This window comes from Schistocerca americana, chromosome 10 (genome assembly GCF_021461395.2).
Source record: "Schistocerca americana isolate TAMUIC-IGC-003095 chromosome 10, iqSchAmer2.1, whole genome shotgun sequence".
Classification (NCBI taxonomy): Eukaryota; Metazoa; Arthropoda; class Insecta; order Orthoptera; family Acrididae; genus Schistocerca; species Schistocerca americana.
The window spans coordinates 129,694,049-129,715,511 of record NC_060128.1 but is presented as its reverse complement, the minus strand read 5'-3'; positions in this window follow the sequence as shown (position 1 = coordinate 129,715,511).

Here is a 21,463-nt window from a genome sequence, read left to right as displayed (position 1 = left end):
GACAGCTCCGTTCGCGGCTGCGCTTACGTGACGCCAGGTCACCAGCCCGGACAAGCCTTTTGTGGGGGTGAGCCGCCCCATACAATGGCCGCGCGGGCCGGGATGAATCAATACGCCGCTCTCCCGGCGGCGACGACGACGGCGAGGGCCCGTCTACGACCGTGGCGATACTGCCCGGCTGAATGGTCAGCTCGCCCGCCCCTCTGCAGCTGGCGGGCGGATTGCTACGTTTCGCCGGGTAGCGTAGCTTAAGGGGCCGAGCAATGACAACAGATCTACGAGGGGCATTCAGTAAGCATTGCAACACTTTTTTTCCTCAGTGAATTACAGTAGAAAAATTGTGGAATCTTTTGTGGGATATCGTGGAATATTCTCACTTCAGCCGCTATAGTTTCATGAAATCCCGATAGATGGCTGGGCTATACACAGGCTTAAAAATTGCTTTTCTAACGGAGGTTCTTTCCGAGCAGAGTGTTGTTTGAGAAGCCCTGCTAAACCCACAGGACAGGACAGGTAGTTTAAGTTGTGAAAAGGGGCCAAAACAAGCGGCTGTCAGCTACACTCGAACATACAACCATTTATTTGATCAAACATTACAAAAACCAAGAAAAAATCTTTTTTTTTAAAAAAAACCAGCTTTAGTTTAGGAGCTTAATTAGCGACTGAATGCGCCGTACAATCTCATGCCTAAAGGGCAAGACCATTTTAATTTCAATACGGAGTACATCGAAAAAGTTCAAAGAAAGGCTCCACGTTTTGTATTATCGCGAAATATGGGAGAGAGTGTCACAGAAATGATACAAGATTTGGACTGGAAATCATTAAAGGAAAGGCGTTTTTCGTTGCGACGGAATCTTCTCACCAAATTCCAATCACCAACTTTCTCCTCGGAATGTGAAAGTATTTTGTTGACACCGACCTACATAGGGCGGAACGATCACCACGATAAAATAAGGGAAATCAGAGCTCGTACGGAAGGATATGTGTGTTCATTCTTTCCGCGCGCTACACGAGATTGGAATAATAGAGAATTGTGAAGGTGGTTCGATGAACCCTCTGCTAGTCACTTAAATGTGATTTGCAGAGAATCGATGTAGACGTAGAAAGCAAATAACTTAAAGCTAAAGCAAAATCAGAAATTTAAAAGGCAAAGCCTTACCTTAAAACAGTTCCTTAATTAGGCTGAAGGCCCAAAGACACTTAAAGAACAAAACAACCTAAATTCAAAATTGGCTGAAGGCCCAACACTTAAGAATCAATAACATTAATTTTAAAAATGCCAAAGGCTTTATGTAAAACAGTTCTTAAATTAGGCGGAAGGGCCAAACCATCTCACCCCTTAAGAGAAAAACAATCTTAATCTAAAAATCTGCTAGAAGCCATACAAGTGCAAATAACTAGGACAAACAAGACAAGGCAGTACTCCCTTGTGCGCTCAGAAATTTCGAGGGTCGGCCTGGAATTCATACACTAACGCTCGCTTAGGTGAGACAGGCAGTCGGTCCAACCATTGTCGATCCGACGACAACCCAACCGACAGACAGTCAGCGGACCCACCGACAAGCTAACCTCCGCTTCACTGGACCAGCAAACAACAGGGAGTTCAATGGAACGACGTAGAATGTATTGGCGCCCACAACTGATCTGTCCAACTACACACCGTGCTGGACGGTGACAACACGATGAGGAAAATACACAGCCTGAATTTACATCAACGTCCAAGGCAGGTAACCGGAACGTTAACGGCCACAAGGGACAAGATTTCGCAGGTGCACTTCAATTCAAATAACGAATTACAGTTAAATTCCACCGGAGGGTGGCTAAAATTTGCCAACTTGAAAACACACGTTGTTGCTCGCGGGAATATCCAAACAGCAGACAACGAACTCCAAACGACACAATGTTAACAGTCTCGACTTGCTGGTAGATTAAGTCAAAACTCAACTTTCATGTCCAGGATCGGTGAGCCACCGACCTCATAGCAATGGGAACAGCACCACACACTCCGACACTGAATAGAGGCCGCCAGTGGGCCCGGCCAAACCACGCGCCGTGGTGATTTCCTCGCTGCTCCACGCCAAACGACCAACTGCCCGCACACAGACCAGCCGGAAACTATAAGCGCCAGACGGAAGATAGTCCAAGGTGCCGATTCGATACACACCGCTGCTGCCAACCGCGGAAAAAGATAACAGCATAATCGCGATAACCGCTGGAGACTAAACACAGAATAGCAACCAAGGTTTAATCCATGCATAACACGAGCCAGCGCCAGCTCATTGTTATTGGGTTTCCTTTGGCGGAAAACCAATACATTGCAGATAGTCTTAGGCGCTTTCAGAATGTGTACAGAGACTTGGCGGTTCGCAAAAGCACAGTGAGTCGTTGGCCGAGGCCTCTGTCATCATGGCAAGAAGGTCGCACAAACCTGCCGGATCTCCCACCCGCCGGCCGGCCTTACACAGCTGCGACTCCTTAAACGTTGGAAAGAGCGGACACTCACTTACGAGGTGATCGACAGACCATAACAAAGTACCTCCGTGCTAAATTGGACGTGTCTGCTGGTAGTATTAACACACTCTCCCAGCTGCTGGGGCACTCAAAGGTGTGTGCTTGCTGTTGTGTTCCTCGCAGCCAAGTAGAAGACCATAAAGAGCAACGAAGGAACACCTTTGCGAGTTTACTTGCGCCGTTACGATGCTGATCATGACAATTTTTGTCGAACATGATTACACGTGATGAAACATCGATTCGTCACTTCGAAGCGGAAACAAAACGGCAGTCCATGGAGTGGTGCCACACCACCACTCCTCTGAAGAAAAAGTTCAAAGCTCACCCTCAGCTTGTAAAGTCATGGCGACGTCCTTCTGGTACTCTGAAGGGGTTACAGTGTTTGATGTCCTCCATCATGGAGCAACGATCAACTCTGAAGTATGCAGTGCCACCCTCAGGCAACGTCGCCACAAACCTGCAAAGGAATCTCTCCTTCTTCCTGAGAACCCAGGGCCTGACACAAGTCTGCGCACCCGAGAGGAGCTCAAAAAACTTTATTAGACTCTTCTTCCCCATCCACCCTATACCCTGTACCTCGCAACTTCCGACTCCTACCTACTTGGCCCTGTGAGGTATGCACTGCGGGCAGCAACACCTGAGTAAGGGGGTTGGGTTGTTTGGGGGAAGAGATCAAACAGCGAGGTCTTAGGTCTCATCGGAACAGGGAAGGACGGGGAAGGAAGTCGGCCGTGCCCTTTCAAAGGAACCATCCCGGCATTTACCTGGAGGTATCATTTAGCTACAATATAGCAGGTCAGCAAATGGAAGCAGCTAATTCCATAAATTATCTGGGAGTAGGCATTAGGAGTGATTTAAAACGGAATGACCATATAAAATTATTCGTCGGTAAAGCAGATGCCAGACTGAGATTCATTGGAAGAATCCTAAGTAAATGCAATCCGAAAACAAAGGTTACAGTACACTTCTTCGCCCACTGCTCGAATATTGCTCGCCAGTGTGGGATCCGTACCAGATAGGGTTGATAGAAGAGGGAGAGAAGATCCAACAGAGAGCAGCGCGCTTTGTTACAGGATCATTTAGTAATCGAGAAAGCGTTACGGAGATGATAGTTAAACTCCAGTGGAAGACTTAGCAGGAGAGACGCTCAGTAGCTCGGTACGGGCTTTTGTTGAAGTTTCGAGAACATACCTTCACCGAGGACTCAAGCAGTATATCGCTCCCTGCTACGTATATCTCGCGAAGAGACCATGAGGATAAAATAAGAGAGATTAGAGCCCACACAGAGGCATACCGACAGTCTTTCTTTCCACGAACAATACGAGGCTGGAATAGAAAGGAGAACCGATAGAGGTACTCAAGGTAACCTCCGCCACACACCGTCAGGTGGCTTGCGGAGTATGGATGTAGATGCAGAGCGATTTAGGGAAATCATGGAAAACCTGAATCAGGATGGCCGGACGCGGGATTGAACCGTCGTCCTCCCGAATGCGAGTCCAGTGCGCTAACACCTGAGTAATGTGACACAAGACGTTGGCGCCGCCATCGCCCAGTAGAGTGGCACCGTGTGGCCATATTGGACCTCCAAGTAAGGTGGGATAACACCGCCACATTCTGCAGCGAAAAGAGTGGAGAATAATAACGCGTATAGAAATCCTGAATAAAATCATCCTAATTTCAGAACAAAATGTGTTTCAATACTTACTTAATGCCCCTCATACATCTTCAGGAGTGCATAAAAATGTAGAAAACACCGCTATAAATACATGCTTCGACATAAATGGAGTGGTAGTTAAGCCTGCAGGTTGTGCTGTTGTGTTCGACCACCAACGGTACCTGTGCAATGTATCTCGATTCGTTACTAGTGTCAGTCGTGGTCACTTCTTCTTTATGGTTGTGGGTTACGTCGGAGATCACCGGAAAGTAGCACAGGTCACACCAATATTCAAGAAAGGAAATAGGACTAACCCACTGAATTACAGACCAATATCACTGACCTCAATTTGCATTGATATTTTGTAGCATATACTGTACTCGAACATTATGGATCACCTTGAAGAAATTGGCTTATTGATACATAACCAACACGGATTCAGAAAATATCGTTCTTGTGCAACACAGCTAGCTCTTTATTCCCATGAAGTAGTGAGTGCTGTCGACATGGGATCTCAGATAGATTCCATATTCCTGGATTTCCAGAAGGCTTTCGATACCGTTCCTCACAAACGACTATTAATCAAATTGCATGCATATGAAGTATCATCTCAGTTATGTGACTGGATTCGTGACTTCCTCTCAGAGAGGTCAGAGTATGTAGTGATAGACGGTAAATCATCGAGTAGAACAGAAATGACACGAGGCGTTCCGCAAGGTAGTGTCATACGCCCCCTGCAGTTCCTGATTTACATACATGATCTAGGTGATAATCTGAGCAGCCCCCTTAGATTGTTTGCAGATGACGCTGTAATTTATAGTCTAGTAAAATCATCAGACGATCAATTCCAATTAAAAAGGACCTAGAGATAATTTCTGTATGGTGCGAAAAGTGGCAATTGGCACTAATCAAAGAAAAGTGCGAGATCATCCACATGGGTACTAAAAGAAATCCGATAAATTTTGGGTATACGATAAATCGCACAAATGTAAGGGCTGTCAATTCAACTAAGTAACTAGGGATTACACTTACGAGCAACTTAAATTGTGGGGAAGGCGAAACAAAGACTGCGCTTTGTTGTCAGAACACTTAGAAGATGCGACAAACCCACTACAGAGACAGCCTACATTACACTAGTCCGTCCTCTGCTGGAATATTGCTGAGCGGTATGGGATCCTCACCAGGTAGGATTGGCGGAGGACATCGAAAAAGAGCAAAAAGGGCAGCTCGTTTCGTGTTATCGCGCAATAGGGGTGAGAGTGTCACTGATATGATAGGCGAGTTGGGGTGGCAGTCACTGAAACAAAGGCGGTCTTCTTTGCGGTGAGGTCTACTTACAAAATTTCATTCACCAATTTTCTCTTCCGAATGCGAAAATATTTTGTTGACACCCAACTACGTAGGGAGAAACGATCATCATAATAAAATAAATCAGAGCTTGAACGGACAGATTTAGGTGATCCTTTTTCCCACGCGCCATTCCAGAGTGGAATCGTAGAAAAGTAGTTTGAAAATGGTTCGATGAACCCTCTGCCAGGCACTTAAATGTGAATTGCAGAGTAACCATGTAGATGTAGATGTAGTGCATTCGAACGACAGCAAATCGTTGCTGCTCGTATGGTGAGTACTTTCGCAACCAAGGTAGCCGACGTGCATCCGAGATTTATAAAGCATACAGGGAAAGCGGTAAAACATTATCTGCTGAATCACACCACGGACGAAAGTGGTGGGGCGGAGGTTCGAGTCCTCCCTCGGGCATGGGTGTGTGTTTGTCCTTAGGATAATTTAGGTTAAATAGTGTGTAAGCTTGGCGACTGGTGACCTTAGCTGTTAAGTCCAATAAGATTACACACACATTTGAATTTTTTTTTTTTTTTTTGTGGTATGGGGCAATCCAAGAAATTTATTTAGTCGGATGAATCTTTTCTCACACTGTTCCAACTTCTGGCCGAGTTTAGGTTCCAAGAGTGAAACATGGAGGAGGTCAGTGATCACTTTGGCAGCAATACCGTGGTACTGCATGGGCCGCATGGTTACTTTGTAAGAGCACATGGCTGCCAAGGACTATTTTGACCCACAGCTCCATCCCCAGGTGCAATATTTGCCTCCTAATGGTGATGCTCTGTGCCAAGATGACAAGAGTCCTGTTAACACATCATCGAGGGCTGGTTATGTGAGCACAAGTATGAATTGTCGTGAGTCCTCTGGCCACCAAAGTCACCAGATCTTAATATTATTGATCGTTTGTGGTCTGCTTTGAAGAGTGCACGATCGCTGCCCATCGCCATCATTGCATGAACTTGCCACTGATTGCATGAAGAATGATATAAGAATCTCTTCAAAACTATACAGGGTCTTTACTTACCCTTTCCGAGACTATAGGTAGCTGCTAACAATTTTCTTACAGTGTGTTGGATTGTAGTGTCACCATATTTTTGTTCGTTCCTGTACATCCACGTCGCTGCTCAGCAGCTGAGAGTATATTTCTTTCCTGTTCCTTTCCTGAATGGCGTATGGGAAGAATGATTGTAAATGATCTCTCTATGAGCTCTCTTATCAATTATGTTCTTGTTGCGGTCATTTCATGAGACGTAAAGTTAAAAGTTGCTTGTCAGTAAGTCAATTTTCAATATTGTTCTTTCTCATACGTTTTGTGAATGGTGAGCATATTACAAAGATAGCCTGTACAAAACGACAGATTACTGAATATATCACAGTCTTGGACTAGCTGAGTGAAGACATGCCTGCCTAGAGGTACACTGGTGATCAAAACTTGAGGAGGAAAGTTGGCTTGTCGCGGAAGCTTTCAGGCGCCGACACCACTCGGCAACACAGAGACGTCGGGCTGGTTGCCATCTCTGCCCCTGCGACTACACGACGTTCCGGCTCTGTCGTTAGCAGTGCGACCTGCAGAGGGCGTTCGTGTACACCGGACCAAAGCACAGAGGACGTGTAAATCAGCAAGAGAGGTCGCTCCTGCCAACGTCACGTGCAGCCAATAAGGAGGAAGAGTACCTCCACCTGTGAGGGTATTTAGGACCGCGCCCGATCCGATCGCGGCAATTATGATGTAGCCAGCCAAAAGAAGAATCTGCTCCGAATCCAGCGCCGCCTCCACCTCACGCCGTCAAGGAACCTCAGCAATGTGCTGTCGGGGCTTTTTGTTTTCTGCCAGACTCATTTGCAAGAGTACAAACTGTGAGCTCGTACAGGTGGTAACTTGTGTGTTAATCTATTCTAATGCGCACCGCTCAAGGAGAGATGGGATTTAAAACATGCGCTATTTAAACTGGTGGAGAACGAACTCTTACCGTAGAAGCTTTCACTGTGATGTTTCCTCAACCAAGACTTGTATTCCAAGTACTTGGGTTGAGCCGTGAACTTATTTTCCTGTTAGGAACTACTTACAAAGTTTCTTACTTGTTAGCGACGGTCAACGAAGACGATATGCGTTGAACTCATTGCATTCTTAAATACATAAGTTGAACTACATACTCCGGTGTTTCTTGCGGAAGTGTTTCAAGTCCCCGATACTTCGAAAGTAACTTTCGCATGATGTGTCATTTTCTTGTAATATGAAACTTGGACCATGCACAGATAAAACTTCTGCTACACTACACACAGTGACGATACATTTTACTCAATGAAAATAATTACACTGACGTCGCCACGATTTATGATGATGCCCTGAACATTACGGAATTAGGGGAATGGTTATAAACAGTGTGTGTGTGACCAATACGGACAGCAAAGCATGCTCTCCAATCTGATCAGATGTTGGCCACAATGTTGGTAAACGTTTCTTGCGCTGTGGCGTCCGATTCCTTAATCATCGCGGTTGATGACTTCTGGATTGTCATTGGTGGGTACGCACGTGCTTCAATACGTCCCTCCAAAGCATGCTATACGTGTTCTGTGCGATTTAAGTGGGCGAAACGGGCACGACAGTCCAATCGCCGAATTTCATCTTGGACAGTTGGAGAGCTCGCTAGACCCGCTTTCTGGAGGGCGACACTTCAGATACGCTGCCGGCCAGCCAGATTTAGATTTTCCATGATCCTCTAAATCGCTCCACGCAAATGCTGGCACGGTTGCTTTGAAAGGGCACGGCCGATTTCCTTCCCCATCCTTGACACGCCGGCCGCTGTGACCAAGCAGTTCTAGCCCCTTCAGTCCGGAACCGCGCTGCTGCTGAGGTCGCGGGTTCGAATCCTGCCTCGGGCATGGATGTGTGTGATGTCCTTAGGTTAGTTAGGTTTAAGTGGTTCTAAGTCTAGGGGACTGATGACCTCAGATGTTAACTCCCATAATGCTCAGAGCCATTTGAACCATTTTGAACCTTGACACAATCTGAGCTCGTGCTCCATCTCTAATGACCTCGATGTCGACGAGACGTTAAACCCAATATTCCTTCCTAGTTACTACTTCTAGGGCTGTTCGATGCAGCCGCACATTGGCATCCGATAGGACTCCAGAAATGACGCACGTGAGGAAGGAGTACCGTGCCACAATAGCGCTGACCAGTGAGAGCACCATGTTCGAGGAGTGTGAGGTTAGTACACCACGCAACATTATGCCCACCCACAGTATAACTCACGGACTACCGACAGCATCATGTTCGACAGTGTTCTAGGGGGCACTGCAGTTTCACATCTGTAGCCATATGACAGTACGTAATGCAGGCAAGAACATTGTCGTGCATGATCATCTCCAAACGGCGGGAAGCAAGTACGAGGTGCATTCAAGTTCTAAGGCCTCCGATTTTTTTCTAATTAACTACTCACCCGAAATCGATGAAACTGGCGTTACTTCTCGACGTAATCGCCCTGCAGACGTACACTTTTTTCACAACGCTGACGCCATGATTCCATGGCACCGGCGAAGGCTTCTTTAGAAGTCTGTTTTGACCACTGGAAAATCGCTGAGGCAATAGCAGCACGGCTGGTGAATGTACGGCCACGGAGAGTGCCTTTCATTGTTGGAAAAAGCCAAAAGTCACTAGGAGGCAGGTCAGGTGAGTGGGGAGCATGAGGAATCACTTCAAACTTGTTATCACGAAGAAACTGTTGCGTAACGTTAGCTCGATGTGCGGGTGCGTTGTCTTGGTGAAATAGCACATGCGCAGCCCTTCCCAGACGTTTTTGTTGCACTGCAGAAAGGAATTTGTTCTTCAAAACATTTTCGTAGGATGCACCTGTTACCGTAGTGCCCTTTGGAACGCAATGGGTAAGGATTACGCCCTCGTTGTCCCAGAACATGGACACCATCATTTTTTCAGCACTGGCGGTTACCCGAAATTTTTTTGGTGGCGGTGAATCTGTGTGCTTCCATTGAGCTGACTGGCACCTTGTTTCTGGATTGAAAAATGGCATCCACGTCTCATCCATTGTCACAACCGACGAAAAGAAAGTCCCATTCGTGCTGTCGTTGCGCGTCAACATTGCTCGGCAACATGCCACACGGGCAGCCGTGTGGTCGTCCGTCAGCATTCGTGGCTCCCACCTGGATGACACTTTTCGCATTTTCAGGTCGTCATGCAGGATTGTGTGCACAGAACCCACAGAAATTCCTACTCTGGAGGCGATCTGTTCAACAGTCATTCGGCGATCCCCCAAAACAATTCTCTCCACTTTCTTGATGATGTCGTCAGACCGGCTTGTGCGAGCCTGAGGTTGTTTCGGTTTGTTGTCACACGATGGTCTGCCTTCATTAAACTGTCGCACCCACGAACACACTTTCGACACATCCATAACTCCATCGCCACATGTCTCCTTCAACTGTCGATGAATTTCAATTAGTTTCACACCACGCAAATTCAGAAAACGAATGATTGCAAGCTGTTCAAGTAAGGAAAACGTCGCCATTGTAAGTATTTAAAACAGCGAGCATATTTCTATCGCTTTCCAGTCCGGAGAAAAAAAATCGGAGGCCTTAGAACTAGAATGCACCTCGTATCTAAAATTGTCATTCTTGGTCAATTCTGTGACATGTCATGCCACAAAAACTAAATGTTATAGGTGACGCTAAAAAATTCTGAACTGTACGAAAATTCAAAAATGGCTCTGAGCACTATGGGACTTAATATCTGAGATCATCAGTCTCCTAGAACTTAGAACTACTTAAACCTAACTCACCGACGGACATCACACACATCCATGCCCGAGGCAGAATTCGAACCAGCGACCGTAGCAGTCGCGCGGTTCCGGACTGAGCGCCTGGAATCGCTCGGCCACCGCGGCCTGCTACGAAAATTCCGTGGTAAAGAAAACCTCTACTCTATATTACAGGGAGCGGAGTGGAGGGGTGGGAGGGGTAGTGTCTCTCTTGTCTATTGAAACAATATAAAAATAACGGTTGTTGGCATAGAATTATTACATTGGCAAATGTGTCGGCATAAGAGGCGGCGGGGAGTATTGTGTTGCGTTTTTGGTAGAGAAGCAGGAACACAAAAGGGTCGGTCACGAGACTTGGGTGACTTCGATCGTGAACTAGTCATTGGATGTTACCTGAGTAACAAATCCGTCAGAGAGACTTCAACCACACTGATGATGACGATGATGATGATGATGATGATGATGATGATTGGTTCGTGGGGCGCTTAAAAATGGTTCAAATGGCTCTGAGGACTATGGGACTTTAATTTTGAGGTCATCAGTCCCCTAGAACTTAGAACTACTTAAACCTAACTAACCTAAGGACGTCCCACACATCAATGCCCGAGGCAGGATTCGAACCTGCGACCGTAGCGGTCTCGCGGTTCCTGACTGAAGTGCCTAGAACCGATCGGCCACACCGGTCGGTGTGGGGCACTCAACTGCGCGATCATCAGCGCCTGTAAAAAGTATCAGTCTTTATGCAGTCCAATCTAGCCACATTCACGAATGATGATGAAATGATGAGGACAACACGAACACCCAGTCACCGGGTTCAACCCTTCTAAAGCTACCCAGGATGACTGTTGGTGAAAGGAGTGCATAGTTGAAACGCGACGGGACAATCACAGATAAATAAAACGAAAGCAGACTTCATGAATTGGAGGACAACGACAGTCGACCGTTGCAGAGTGTGGTCAAAGAAAACAGCGTGAAATCAGCGGAAAGGGTCATTTCTGAGGTCCGAAGTGCTGACAGCAGCCCAGCCAGCACGACGCCTATATGTAGGGAGTTGAAAAGAATGGCAGACAACGCGGTGGTCGAGCAGCTCCTCATAAGCCACAGATTACCGTAGTCAGCGCTAGGAGGCGCTCGGATTTGCCGAAGGAGAGGCACCACTGGACAGTGGATGGCTGGGAACGAGTCACGCGGAGACCCGTGGCAACCTGATGGGAGGGGTTGGGTTTCGCAAATGGGTGGAGTATTTTACCTGGCATCTTGTGTGGTGCCACCAGTGAAGTGTGGAGGAGGTGTCGTTACGGTATGAGGCTGTTTTTAATTTTAGTGGTTCAAATGGCTCTGTGCACTATGGAACTTTTGAGGTCATCAGTCCCCTACAACTTAGAACTACATAAACCTAACTAACCTAAGGACATCACATACATCCATGCTCGAGGCAGGATTCGAACCAGCGAGCGTGGCAATCGCGCGGTTCCAGATCCTAGCGCCTAGAACCGCTCGGACACTCCAGCCGGCCTTGATTTCAATGGTGCGGTCCTCTCATTGCGCTTAAGAAAACACTAAATGTGGCAGGATATGAAGACATTTCACAGCTCTGTGTACTGTGTTCAGTAGAGGAACAGTTCGGAGGCGATGGCTGTTAGTAGCAGCGTGGCAATGTGAACCCTGTGATGAATCAGGCAATGGTTTGTCGACAGTACAGTTTCTGAAATGGACTGGCCTGCCCAGAGTCCCGACCTGGCCCAAAAAGAACACCTGTGAGTGTTGGAATGTTGACTTCACTTCAGACGCTAACGTCTCTCACCACTACCGTCTCTAGTTTCTGCTCTTGAAGAATAATGGTGTAGCATATCTCAACCAAAAAATTAAAAACAAGATATTTTACACTATTATTGGTTAGATAGACATGAATTAACTAACTGAAATGCAATATTTAATAGATTTTACCTATGCTAGTACACACGAATTTAATAAAGTATTGAACAATTGGTACACAGATGTGAAAACTACTGATATATCAGTTTAATAAGTCACGGCTGCATAATACTAACGCTAATTCTTTACAGACGAATGGAAAAACTGCTGGGAGCAGACCTCGGGGAAGATCAGTTTGGATTCCGTAGAAATATTGGAACACGTGAGGCAATATTGACCCTACGACTTAATCTTAGAAGCTAGATTAAGAAAAGGCAAACCTACGTTCCTAGAATTTGTAGACATAGAGAAAGCTTTTGACAATGTTGACTGGAATACTCTCTTTCAAATTCTGAAGGTTCAGGTGTAAAATACAGGGGAGCCAAAGGCTATTTAGAATTTGTACAGAAACCAGATGGCAGTTATAAGAGGTTAGGGATACGAAAAGGAAGCAGTGGTTGGGAAGAGAATGAGACAAGGTTGTAGCCTCTCCCCAATGTTATTCAATCTGTATATTGAGCAAGCAGTAAAGGAAACAAAAGAAAAATTCCATGGAGAAGAAATAAAAGCTCTGAGGTTCGCTGATGACATTGTAATTCAGTCAGAGACAGTAAAGGACTTGGAAGAGCAGTTGAACGGAATGGACAGTGTCATGAAAGGAGTGTATAAGATGAACATCAACAAAAGCAGAACGAGGATAATGGAATGTAGTCGAATTAAATCGGGTGATACTGAGGGAATTAGATTAAAAAATGAGACACTTAAAGTAGTAAAGGAGTTTTGCTATTTGGGGAAGTAGAGAGGTTATAAAATGCAGACTGGCAATGGCAAGGAAAGCATTTCTGAAGAAGAGAAATTTGTTAACATCGAGTATTGATTTAAGTATCAGAAAGTCTTTTCATAAAGTATTTGTATGGAGTGTTGCCATATATGGAAGTGAAACGTGGACGATAAATAGTTTAGACAAGAAGAGAATAGAAGCTTTCGAAATGTGGTGCTACAGAAGAATGCTGAAGATTAGATGGGTACATCACATAACTAATGAGGAGGTATTGAATAGAATTGGGGAGTAGAGGAGTTTGTGGCACAACTTGACTAGAAGAAGGGATCGGTTGGTAGGACATGTTCTGAGGCATCAATGGATCACCAACATTTCAATGGGCTGCTATTCCTGCAAGGATATTCAGACACGTAATTGAAAATATTCCCATGAAGCTTCAAGTCTTCATAAAGATGAAGTATGGACGGACCACATACTAATGTCAACTTTTGGTCAGATATAGTGATTCGGACAACTAAATAACGTATCTAACGGCTTTTGGCAACTCTCTGACGATGGCGACGGAGAAAGTAAGGGAAAGCTTGAGATTGAATAGAAATCTGATGCGGCAAGTACTCCGTGAAGCAATTACTTGATTGGCTTACGTCAGATTCACGACGCAAGATGTGTGCAACTGGCGCAATTGAAGTTGAGGCTTTCGAGGCGCCGCGCAAGCAGTGTGTGTGCGTAGACAGAGTGGACGAGAGTAAATCAGAGAGAGAGAGAGAGAGAGAGAGAGAGGGAGAGAGAGAGAGCGCAGGCGGGAGACAAAAGGATTCCCTTCGGCGCGTCGCCGGCTGGTCAGAGGCCACCAGCAGTGGAGAAGCGACCAGCCGGCGAGACGGCGGTGCGCGTGGAATGTTACGCCGCGCACCGCCGCTCGGACGTGTCGCCTCGGCCGCAGAAAAAGCCAGCCGGGAATGCCAGCCCAGCCGCTGCACAATGAGCGCCTCGCCACCACAGAAGCCCGGCTGCGCGCACTCACTCCCATAAACACACACGGGCAGTTTCTGATTGTTGGGGGTCTCCAGTTGTTCGTATCGCTCTCGGCTGCCCAGCCGGGTGCAGTCGTGTACACAACACGATATTTCGACACCGTATCTTCTCGTCATCTTCAGGTGTTACATGTAGAATGAACAGCTCTTCTAAATCACCTCTCCGCTGATTGGACGTGCGAGTCAAGCGCTATTGGCCACAGTGTGCTCACGATATCCATTCACACTGATACGTATTCCCGAGCCTCCAGCTACCATAGCTGTGCTATGTATACTGGTACACAGCCGGCCGCGGTGACCGAGCGGTTCTAGGCACTTCATCCGGAAACGCGCGACTACTACGGTCGCAGGTTCGAATAATGCCTCGGGCATGGATGTGTGTGATGTCCTTCGGTTAATGAGGTTTAAGTAGTTATAAGTTTTAGGGGAATGATGACCTCAGATGTTACGTCCCATACTCCTCAGAGCCATTTGAACCATTTGGTACACAGGGTCCTCGCAGTATCGGACGAATTAAGCCTACCAAGGCAGGAAACAAATGTGACGCCCTTTCAGCCGGAAGGTACAGGCAAATCTTTCATTTGCTAACTCTGCCTGTAAGTAGTTAGAATCTTTCATTTAGCTGGCAGTACTGGCGCTCGCTGTATTGCAGTAGTTCGAGTAACGAAGATTTTTGTGACGTAAGTGATTCATGAAAGGTATAGGTTATTGTTAGTCAGGGCCATTCCTTTGTAGGGATTATTAAAAGTCAGACTGCGTTGCGCAAAAAATATTGTGTGTCAGTTTAGTGATGATCAGAATAAGTAAAGAGACAAATGCCTGAGTACGTTGAGTTTTGCTCAGCTGTTTGAAAATCAAATAACGTAAGAGTTTTTCCAGCACTGTCACTCATAATTTTTCTAAGGGGACGTTTCACACAAAGCACTGAATATTTTAATTCACATGAAACACGTAATAAAAAAAACTCGTTCAGTGCAGCAATCGTCCTGTTCATATGAGATAACAACAACAATTATTTCGGGCCCCATGAACCGCGTGTCTAACGTATTCCATGTAAATGAAGTACGAAATATGTGGGACTGACTGTGAGGCCAGTCGAAAGGAGGTGTCAGGGACAGAGGACACACACCCAACTCTAGCAACCAACGAGATCTGCAGTTGCGGAGAACTTTATAGCTACAGAGGATGCAATGAAATATAAGTGCAAAATAAGACCTTAAGATGGGCATCCTAACTTACATCATCTGCCACGGGTGCAGTAAATCTAAGTTTATCAGCCTTTCTTAAGGTGTGCGAAATACAATCCCCCGAACAGAGACCGGCGAGCATTGTCTATCTAGCTCAATGCCTGTGCACAGGGAGTTAAACAGAATGGTGTAGAACGGCCCCACAGGTTATTACATATTACACATTTCTGTACGTAAGATGGTGTAAAGACCCGACACCACTGGACAGTGAATGGATGGAAACGAGTTATTTGGAGAGATGAATGGCACTGTATCCTGTGGCAATCCGATGGAAGTGTTTGGCATTGGTGAATGAGTGCACCGTGTTACCTGTCAACGTGTGTAGTGTCAACTGTGAAATACGGAGCAGTAGCTGTTACGGTACGGGGGTATTATAGACGGTTAAGAAAATGATAAATCCGGAAACATACGAAAATATTTTACGGTACTGTGTACTGCCTACAGCTGAGGAACAGTTCAGAGACGACCGTTGTTTGTATCAGTAAAGCAAAACTGTCTCTCATAAAGCGGCATGTGTTAAGGAATGATCTGTGGACAGTAACATTTCTGAAATGGATTGATGTGCCCAGATTTGCGACCTCAACCCAATGTAACAGCTTTAGGGTGAGTTAGCAAGTCGACATTGCACCAGATACCACAGTCCAATATTACTACCACATGAGACACACCACTCAGCATACACCAAGTCAAGAACTTGTTCTGCGGCTAGTGCTTGCGTACATCGATTACGTCCAAATCTTAAACATGGTTGCGATTCGGCAACTCTATAAATTTGAGGAGGTTGAAAAAAATCAGCCAACCAGTAGCAAAGCCTATGTTTATTTAGCTCTTGACCCGGGTTTCGATAGTTAAATAAAAAAGATATATATAAAAGAGCCACTCGGCTTCAGCTTATGTAATTGACCATCGAGGCCCATGCCAGTGGCTTCTGAGTACCCCAGAGCCAGAATGCGGTCCTCAAAGCGCTCCTCCAGGACATCAAACACTTTCCTGTTTCGATGGTGTCGAGCTCCATCTTGCATCAACCACATCTTGTCGAAATCAGGGTCACTTTGAATAATGGGGATGAAAACATCTTCCAAAATCTTCACATATCGTTCAGTAGTCACCGTGCCATCAAAGAATGTACGAGCGATTATTCCGAAAGTGGTCATTGCAGACCACGCAGCCACCCGTTGAGGGTGAAGAGACTTCTCGATTGCGAAATGTGGATTGTGATTCCCCCTGTAAGTTTTTGCGAGAGAAAAGGGATGATGGCCTTAGTGTTAACTTTAAAAGCAAAACCCGCTGTATTGTTTGGGAGAGCCCCAACATACGCAGTTTTCTGATGGATCTAGTGCGCAGTTTCAAAGTTCTTACAAGTGGCCAGCAAACACCTAACGCAGATGCTATATATTTCCAGATTGCTCTGATTGGTGGACTATTTTTGACGCAATGAGCCGGAGGAGAGAGGGAAAGACAACGGATTAACGGATGATATACTCTTTTGCTTTTTGCGGGGAGGGAAGTCGTTCCGGTGACGCTCTTGTAGCGGGATCATGTAGCGGGAGCGAGTGCTCTCGTGCGTGTACGCAGAGAGCGAGGAACAAAGTCTCTACTCAGTACTTCACTGGGAGAGCACCTCTGTCGCTAGCGAATCGGAGTGATACTCTATGCTGAGTCGCTCACAATTAAGAGTTTGTTCACTGTGTTGGCGGCGACACAAAGTGTGGTGTGAACACAGACAGAGTATTAGTTAGCCCCTATGAGCAGACATTGAGTGGCATTGCAGTGGTCTGGTTATCTGACCGGTTTACCACGCCACACGCCAATAATTAGCCTAGGGGCGGATAGGAGCCCTTGACATCATCAAGGCATAGGGAGAGTTTGAATGGCGAAGGTCAATCCAGACAGAAAGAGATAGTTGTGTTATTTTTCAGTGGCGAACGACGCAGGCAGCAGTCGTCGCAGCTCATGGTATTGTGCGCTACAGCGGAGGCGAGCCCCATCTTTCCTCCATTAGAAATAACATACTTCATTCATGTCGCTCGATTACTCACGTGACAGTCTCGACCATACTTAGAAAAATTCAATCGGATAATTATTTAAGTTGAGTACACGTGGTTCACAGCCATTCTGCCGAGTAAATAACATTGTTAAAGGAAAGGAATAAAAGATTTTTCCCACACTTTGTATATAAATGTCACTAACAGGATTCCTATCCATGTGAGATGACCTTCTATTCCGAAGAGAACCCGGAAATTTGTGTATCAGTTCACAAATAAAAGTTTCATTCGATTTTTCTTGAATTTAGCAATAAATAATATTTTCCGTTCATTTAATCTTTTTCTTACACTAACTAGCAATACTCCAGTACCCAAGTATCCAAGTAGTTAAGTAAGAAAATAGAATATTTTTGTTTCTTTTCCTTACAGCGGACGACTCCAGAAGATATTTGTTGGCAAAAGTTTATCAGGCATTCCTTTTTGGTACGTTAGGAGCGTCTGTCTGACTTCTGTAGTAGTGTGGGGTGGAAATTGCTTCTTGCAGGAGCCAAAGGGTACTTGTCAGATCAATCCGTTGCACAGCTCGTCAACGTAACACCCACACACTAACACCTCAAACGGGGCAATTTTCCTTATTGACGAACCCATCCAAATGAAAATGGGCTTCGTCCCTACAGTAAACCATAGAATTCCCATCATACCTCGCGGCCAACCGTGCAGTTTCAACGTCCTGACGTAAACCGTTCAGAATCAACGACGATTTTATTCCATACAGTTCACTGTCACTCTGTATTTTTGATCAGATAGTGGAGATGTTCATCTCCCGCCGTGGAACTGCAGATTGGAGTTGTCATGAAGTAGTCTGAAAGTGTTACAATGCACCCTCTGCCAAAAAACGGGAGAGTAAACTGGTCGGCAGTCATGGCCGGCCGTGGTGGCCGAGCGGTTCTGGGCGCTTCAGTCTGGAACCGCGCGACCGCTACGGTCGCAGGTTCGAATCCTGCCTCGGGCATGGACGTGTGTGGAGTTAGCTTTAAGTACTTCTAAGCTCTAGGGGACTCATGATCTCAGATGTTAAGTGCTGTAGTGCTCAGAGCCATTTGAACCATTCGGCATTCATGTGGATGTAGATGAAGATAGAGCAAAGGAGGCTACACGGCTCGAAGACCCCATCCGCCGGATGGAATCTTCGACAACAGTATCACAAGAGACTCCTTGGAGAGGTTTGGAATGCGAATGGTTGAAATGGCTCTATGGGACTTCTGAGGTCATCAGTCCCCTAGAACTTAGAACTACTTAAACCTAACTAACCTAAGGACACCATACACATCGATGCCCGCTCGGCCACCTCGGCCGGCGTTTGGGATACAGTACAAGATACTAGCGGTCAGGACATGTGATCGGCCACAGTCCGTCGGCTCGCCTGCCCAACCACAGGGATGTAAGCTGCCACCAGCGCCACCCGCCAGGCTGCAGATGGGCGCGGCCCCTTTGCCTCCCAGACAGCCAGAGCCACAGCACACCACAGCCCGGCCCGGTCCGTGGAATCCGCGGCCAGAGGGAGACGCCCTGCGCCGCCCGGATCCCGTATAGACTCGTTAGCAGTTATGCGGTGCGGCCGCTAATCAGCAGCTTACATTATCGGCGCAAAGTGCCGCCCGCCGCCAGCCAGCCAGCCAGCCCGCCGGCCGGCCTACTCGCGTGCTTGGGTTGGCCCGGCGCAGACAAAAGGGCGGCTCCTTTGTGCGCCGCGAGGCGGGCCCCGGCTCGGCACGCCAAGACGCGGCGGATGGGCGGCGGCTCCCTAAGGCGGAACCAGCGTGCTGCTGCTTGCGGCAGGCCGAGGGCACCGCGGGGCGCTCCGGTATACACTGGCCTCACCAGAGGCACACTTCTCATTCGGAGGTCTTGAATTAACATATCATGGATTTTGACACTGGCTTCCTTCGCTGTGACAGTTGGACGGCGCAGCGCGCTTCCTGTTCGGTGATTCTCCGACCAGCAAATACACTACTGGCCATTAAAATTGCTACACCAAGAAGAAATGCATATGATAAACAGCCATTCATTGGAAAAATATATTGTACTATAACTGACATGTGATTACATTTTCACGCAATTTGGGTGCATAGATCCTGAGAAATCAGTACCCAGAACAACCACCTCTGGCCGTAATAACGGCCTTGATACGCCTGGGCATTGAGTCAAACAGAGCTTGGATGGCGTGTACAGGTACAGCTGCCCATGCAGCTTCAACACGATACCACAGTTCATCAAGGTGTAGCGTATTGTGACGAGCCAGTTGCTCGGCTACCATTGACCAGACGTTTTCAGTTGGTGAGATATCTGGAGAATGTGCTGGCCAGGGCAGCAGTCGACCATTTCCTGTATCCAGAAAGGCCCCGTACAGGACCTGCAACATGCGGTCGTGCATTATCCTGCTGAAATGTAGGGTTTCGCAGGGATCGAATGCAGGGTAGAGCCACGGGTCGTAACACATCTGAAATGTAATGTCCACTGTTCAAAGTGCCGTCAATACGAAGTAGAGGTGACCGAGACGTGTAACCAATGGTACCCCATACCATTACGCCGGGTGATACGCCAGTATGGCGATGACGAATACACGCTTCCAATGTGCCTTCACCGCGATGTCGCGAAACACGGATGCGACAATCGTGATGCTGTAAACAGAACATGCATTCATCAGAAATAATGACGTTTTGCCATTCATGTACCTGGGTTCGTCGTCGACTACACCATCGCAGGCTCTATTGTCTGTGATGCAGCGTCAAGGGTAACCGCAGCCATGGTCTCTCAGCTCATTGTAACTGCTTCTGCAAACGTCGTCGAACTGTTCGTGCAGATGGTTGTTGTCTTGCAAACGTCGCCATCTGCTGACTCAGGGATCGAGTCGTGGCTGTACGATTCATTACAGCCGTGTGGATAAGAGGCCTGTCATTTCGACTGCTACTGATAAGAAGCCGTTGCCATCCAGTACTGGGTTCCGTATTACTCTCCTGAACCCACCGATTCCATATTCTGCTAACAGTCATTGGATCTCGACCAACGCGAGCAGCAATGTCGCGATACCATAAACCGCAATCGCAATAGACTACAATCCGACCTTTATGGAAGTCGGAAACTGGATGGTACGCATTTCACCTCCATACACGAGGTATCACAACAACGTTTCACCTGGCAACGCCGGTCAACTGCTGTTTGTGTATGAAAAATCGGTTGGAAACTTTCCTCATGTCAGCACGTTGTAGGTGTCGCCAGCGGCCCCAACCTTGTGTGAATGCTTTGAAAAGATAACCATTTGCATATCACGGCATCTTCTTCCTGTCGGTTAAATTTAGCGTCTGTAGCACGTTATCTTGTGTACCAATTTTAATGTCCAGTAGTGTATAAATAGTCTTCAATGATGGTGCAGGGTCCGCATGAATTTCATCCACTTCTGTTTTGATTTGTGCGGCAGTCCTACCCTCCAAACGAAAATGTTTAATAGCAGCACCAAACTCTCTTTTCTCAGTTTTTAATCTCAGTCGCCACACTCGCCAGTTCACGGCTATCAACAATGAATCTACTCTGCTCTCTGTTGAAATTCTTTATGCGATCCTTGGCATAATCAAGCTTATCAACTATGAAGGCCCAACAACAATGTTCTACTCTTTCACGGAAATTTAGCAGATTTATAAATCCACTCACGTATGTGACGACATGGGAGAAACAGAATTGTAGCACAGTTGACCTCTATTCAGGTCCTCTAAATTTTTACCTAAAAACATTCGCGACAACATCTTTGTCTTGGTTCCAGAATTCCGACTTTTATTCCCTCAACATCTGGACTCCATCCTATTGCTGGCTACGTCGATCCTACTTTCGCGTCTCTGAATGACGTTCATGCCTACCATATGGTCTTGTCCACCTGATTATGATTCCAGGCACGGTCTCAGCAGTCTAGAATAAATCGTATAGATTTCCCTTCAACTACGAACTGCTCTTTCCCAGAACCCTCCCATCAAATGTAGATTTTCCATTCCCCTTGGTGCAAACTGGTTTGAGGCATTAGTTCATTTTTATACCTGTTCGTAATGTTTTCCCAACGAATTTGATTGGTATGATAGACTGCAAACGTTTGCTGTTCATACTGTATTCGCTTTGTATAGGTTCGAGTCTTGCTGCTGTACGCATTTCTAACTTGTAACGAACACGCAGTTACAT